General features: G+C 39.5%; 1 non-coding gene across 1 annotated transcript; it reads left to right on the forward strand.

The window, feature by feature from the left end:
* Positions 1-3,393: 3,393 nt before the first annotated feature.
* On the forward strand, positions 3,394-3,531 carry LOC114809528. The gene has a single exon (XR_003757307.1). It is a non-coding gene; the product is annotated as a small nucleolar RNA SNORA7 (small nucleolar RNA).
* The last annotated feature ends 2,275 nt before the right edge of the window (positions 3,532-5,806 follow it).

The raw sequence follows: 5,806 nt of genomic DNA on the forward strand, positions 1-5,806 counted from the left end.
TAGAAAGCTTAGCAAACTTCCCATGTGTAAAAGAAAAATGGAAAACGTGGTATATAGAGTGCGAGTCTTTGTGGCGATTGGAATGTTTCTACACCAGAGCAGGGGGTTGGGTGAGATGATTTTGAGATTCTCCTTTACCTTTTGCTGTTCTTTGCCCAGAGAAGCAGCGTGGCTCAGTGGAAAGAGCACGGGCTTGGGAGTCAGAGGTCATGAGTTTGAATCCCAGCTCTGCCACTTAGCTGTGTGACTGTGGGCAAGTCACTTAACTTCTCTGTGCCTCAGTTACCTCATCTGTAAAATGGGGATTAACTGTGAGCCTCAGGACAACCTGATTACCCTGTATCTACCCCAGCACTTAGAACATTGCTCGGCACATAGTAAGCACTTAACAAATACAAATACCAGTCCTGCCATTTGATGTTGAATAAGGCACAAAGGATGAGGTAGCAAGTATCTATCAGTAAGACATTCACTTGAATATGAAATAAGATTACTTGATCTTCACCTAAAATGGAATTTCATTAGTTCTAGGAAAGCTGAGGAAACTTTCTTTCATTTTTTAAATGAAAAAGTAACCTATGAACAACACAGAAAATGTATCTGATGGGGCAGAAATCTGGGAGACTTAGTTCAGTAAAGGAAAAGTGTAAGGTAAAACTTTGCGCTCTATATAGTTTATGTCATGTAATCTGGGTTCTTTTAGAAAGTGGCTGAAGTTCATAGGGGAGCACATATCTTTGTTTGGGTACAGATTTGCCAAGTTAAATATATTCGGATGTTAAGGCAGATATGTTCAAATGCATTTTTAATGCTTTATGCGGGTGTTCCTGTAGCATCCATTAATCTTCTGTGGTTTTTTGTAGCAATACATAATTAGCTACAAAATGAGTTTAACTACTTTTCTGACAAATGTCAAGGATAAACTGAAAACAGACATGCGTAAAAAAGTCAAAACAGTACTTTTGATCTGGAACCTCCAACACCCCAATCAAGTGTGGGTTTAACAAACCACAGCTGTGCAATTCCCTAAGCAGAAGAAGAAATGTGAGTGTGAGGGCTGAAATGACAGTTTTCTAACCAGACCCAAGTCATGTTCTGTGCATCGGCTAAGTATCTGGGTATTCCTTATCTCAGTTGTTTTTAGAGAAATTCAAACAAGCAGATCTGTATTTAATTTGCCAGTCATCATAAATATGGTAAAAGTGGATGTGAGTAATTATAGAATAAGGGAGTTGACATCTCATTGGAAAATGTTGAGCTGTCAAGGCCATTCATAAAGAACACGAACTATGGTCTCTCTCATATTTCCTATTTCCTTCTCATGGAATATTTTTAAAAGTAATTATTTCACTCCTTGCTTCATAGAAGTTGGATAATTATTCACCTGAGTTTACCTTTCATGGGCTAAATCTTTGATTTTCTCACAGTCAGATGGCTGCACTGGAATAGCCAGCTAGAATATTGTTTTGCATTTTATTAGATCTTTTCATCCAACAATCTCCAAGCAGTCACACCCACCATTTGACTACTTATCATGGTCATCCAGGGTGGGGCAGGAGAGCATTACTATTATACAGTGTGGGGAAAATTAAAACATAGAGAGTTTTTTTGTTTGTTTTTTCTGATAAGGTTTTTGCCATTTGGGAACAGAACCAGTAATAGAAACCCAGGACCTTAACTCCCAAGTCACCACTTGATTCATTCTTTATCTACTGATGCTGCACAGATACCAGTTAGCAATTATTTCTTCATGACAATGAGAGAGTCTAGCGCCTTGACTCCACTGGGGGGTAGACACTAAATCTAATGTAGAACCTAACATTGGAGGCAAATCATCTCAAAGCTTTGAGACTGTCCAGCCTGTATTAGATCATCTTGACACATCCACCATGCCCCAATCCTGCCAGCAAAACACCACAATCCAGCTAGTGGCAAATCCTCATATATAAATATATAAAGTGCCCTACATATAGATGTTCACATGCTTAAATGCATTCTTTTTTAATGGTATTTGTTGAGTACTGGGTGTCAAGCACTGTACTTGGGTGAATATAAGATAATGGTGTAGATAATCAAGCTGGACACAGTCCCTGGCCCACATGAGGCTCACAGTCTAAGTGGGAGGGAGTAGGATTTAATCCCCATTGTACAGATGAAGTAACTGAAGAGGCACAGAAAAATTAAATGACTTGTTCAAGGTCACATAGCAGACAAATGGCAGAGCCTAGATTAGAACCCAGATCCTCTGACTCCTGGGCCTAAGCATTTTCCACTGTGCTTCCTAAGAACTCATAAGGTCATTCTCCTACTAACCAGGCTTCCAGAAAGGAATTATTCAGGAAGAAGCTTATCCCTTCCCAGTCCACTCTAGAAACACATGTATTCTGCTTTTGGAAACTAACTATCATCATTGAAGATAATCTTCCTCCTTAAAAGAGTTCACTTTGAAGGCATCTAGAGGCAATATGATCTACTGCAAAGAACCCTGGATTAAATAGTTTGGAGACCTGCTGTCTCTACTGTACTGGATTTTTTTCCTACTGACAGTCTGAAAGAGGGAGAGAGAGAGAGAGAGAGAGAAAGAGTAAGTACAGAGAGATAACTTTCATGTAAAATGATGACACTTCAGACAGTGAGAATTTAACCATGAGTGGACACAGTTCCTGCCATCCTGCCAAGAAGGAATTAACAATCAGTAAGGAGAGACAGATGTTAAAATAAATTACAAATAGGGGAAATGGGAGAGTTGAATACCCATCTTCCCTCCTACTTAGATTTTGAGCCCCATGTGGGATAGGCACTGTGTCCAACCTGATTAACTTGTATGTGCCCCAGTGCTTAGAACAGTGCTTGACATACAGTAAGCACTTATCATCATTATTATAAGAATGTGGTTCTGAACCATGTCCATGTAAAGATTGTTCCTGGCTGGGCTACTGCATTTGTTATCAACAACGCCTGGTCAAAAGCTTCCCAGAAAAGATGAATAGCTGTGTCCTCAGCTGCACTATGCAAACAATGATACTTTACACTTCTAGACTGTGAGCCTGTTGTTGTTATCTGTTACCAAATTGTACTTTCCATGCGCTCGGTACAGTGATCTGCACACAATAAGCGATCAATAAATACGATTGATTGAATGAATAAATGCACCAATCTGCTCAAGAAGAGAATGCTAAATAAAAACACCTGAATAATAAATAGAAATTAAACAGTGGCTGAATTCTTCATATATACGAGATTAAATAATATCACTGAATTCTTCAAGGATTCCTAGAAGTATTGAATGCCCAGTGAAAAATTATCGTCTGGCAGTTTAATATGCATTGATGTCTCTCATGGCTAATTAAGTGAAATCACATATCCAATTCACCTTCTGTAGTTGTCCTCAGAGCCCTCTCAGTATGGCACCTGAAGAGTTTCCAGTACTCTACCAGTCTCTACTGCAGGAGGGAGAGTCAAGCAGAGGCATACCCATTCCATTCCTAGCTTGGCCAGTGGCTAGTGAGTGGAAGGCAATCTGCTACAAGTCAAAACTTACCCATGTTGGGAAGCAAAAGCATGGGAGAGAGTCGAGGGCAGAGACTCAAGTTTACTGCGCAGAAGGATTCAATGGCAAACTACTTCAATACTTTTACCAAAAAACTCTATGGATCCACTACCAGAATGATTCATTCATTCAATAGTATTTATTGAGCAGTTACTATGTGCAGAGCACTGTATTAAGCACTTGGAATGTACAATTTGGCAACAGATCTGAGTAGGGGTGTTCTGGGAGAGGTGTGTCTATGGAGTTACTATGGGTCGGAGATGACTCACTAGCATAAAACAAGACACGTTACCCTCAAAATGCATGCAGAAACCAAAATAAAATTTTTCCAGACTTTGAAAAGTGCGTATAGAAGCATAATAAGCCCAAATACAGTGAATACATTGGTCCGGTATTGTTCAAACTACTCAACGGATCCAGTCTAAAAGACACAACTAGGAATCTGAAAGGCAGGGTTTAAGGGTCCAGCCCTTTAAAATATGCCTACAACTCTTAGAACCAGAGGTTTTGAGAAATTTATGGCCCAAAGAGGGAGAAATGAAAACAACATCAATGGATAACCTATGCAACAGATTTATTGGCCATTCTTCCATACATAGGTAAATGTCAAAAGTATACCATCTGGAGGTTCCCAACAGCAGATCTATGGGGTCTGCAGTCAGTGATCTGAAGAGCTGATCATCCTCAACTACTACAAGAGCCAGGAGCAGAGTGCAAAAAATGACCTTCACACCTTTTCAACCCTGAATGCGTGGGGGCAGTTTGCTTGGAACAATGAGAACCAAAAAGTAATGAATCATTATATTTTTTTCCCTTTTCTAGTTTGTTCTCTAATTGTTAAATAAGATCAAATGTGACCCTGTCTTTATTGAATTTTCTCTGCTTCTGTCTTAGATTGTAAGCCCCTTGTGGGCCAAAGACCCTCCCTTAATTAATAGCTATGTATTCTCCCAGAGCTTAGTTCAGGATTTTGCACATTGTAGTTGCTTAAGTAGGATTATAAATGAACGATTGATCAGAAGCATCATGTTCTAGCCAAAGAACAGCTTCATGCACACTCAAATTGAATTATAAGTACATCTCCAACCTTAGAGTCAGAGATAGTTGTTAAAAGATGTGTAGAAGATATGGTAAATTAAGTACTAGGCTTAGTGTTTCTGTATTTGGAGCTCATTAGTCCTCTGGACAAAATGATTTCAAACACTCAACAAACCTCATTTTACTTTATTTAATTTTGTTTTCATCTATTTCTTCTTTGATCCATTTGATCCTGCCAAGATTTGAATCTCGAATGGTAATAGGAAAAAAAATCCATATTACTTTGTATTTGGTTTACAAAGCATTATGAAGAGTTTAAGTAACAGCAATATAAGTACAACACTCGGGAAATACTTTTTAAAATCATCTTTATAGAAATGGAAAGTTATGATTGACCTATATTCATGTCATGTTGCAGTGAAATGCAGAAACTGAAACATGAAATATATATTACCCGCATACCTTTTGTTACTGGTAAATCTTTGGGTTCCTTAAAAGAACACCTAGAGTTCTTAATTTTCAAAGGTATATTGCATATCCATTGACTTGCTAAAATTTTTAGAAACAAATTATGGAAATATACTGTCAGTTAAAAGACCAAATCTTTGGAAAGCTAGAGTCCTCCTTACCTCACAATTAGCTACAATTAGCTTTCATTTGTTCATTCAATAGTATTTATTGAGTGCTTGCTATGTGCAGAGCACTGTACTAAGCGCTTGGAATGAACAAGTCAGCAACAGATAGAGACAGTCCCTGCCCTTTGACGGGCTTACAGTCTAATCGGGGGAGACAGACAGACAAGAACAATGGCAATAAATACGTCAAGGGGAAGAACATCTCGTAAAAACAATGGCAACTAAATAGAATCAAGGCGATGTACATTTCATTAACAAAATAAATAGGGTAATGAAAATATATATAGTTGAGCAGATGAGTACAGTGCCGAGGGGATGGGAAGGTAGAGGGGGAGGAGCAGAGGGAAATGGGGGAAAAGAGGGTTTAGCTGCGGAGAGGTGAAGGGGTGGCGGTAGAGGGAGTAGAGGGAGAAGGGGAGATCAGTCTGGGAAGGCCTCTTGGAGGAGGTGAGTTTTAAGTAGGGTTTTGAAGAGGGGAAGAGAATTAGTTTGGCGGAGGTGAGGAGGGAGGTCATTCCAGGACCACGGGAAGACGTGGTCCAGGGGTCGACGGCGGGATAGGCGAGACCGAGGGACGGTGAGG

This window comes from Ornithorhynchus anatinus, chromosome 2 (genome assembly GCF_004115215.2).
Source record: "Ornithorhynchus anatinus isolate Pmale09 chromosome 2, mOrnAna1.pri.v4, whole genome shotgun sequence".
Lineage (NCBI taxonomy): Eukaryota > Metazoa > Chordata > Mammalia > Monotremata > Ornithorhynchidae > Ornithorhynchus > Ornithorhynchus anatinus.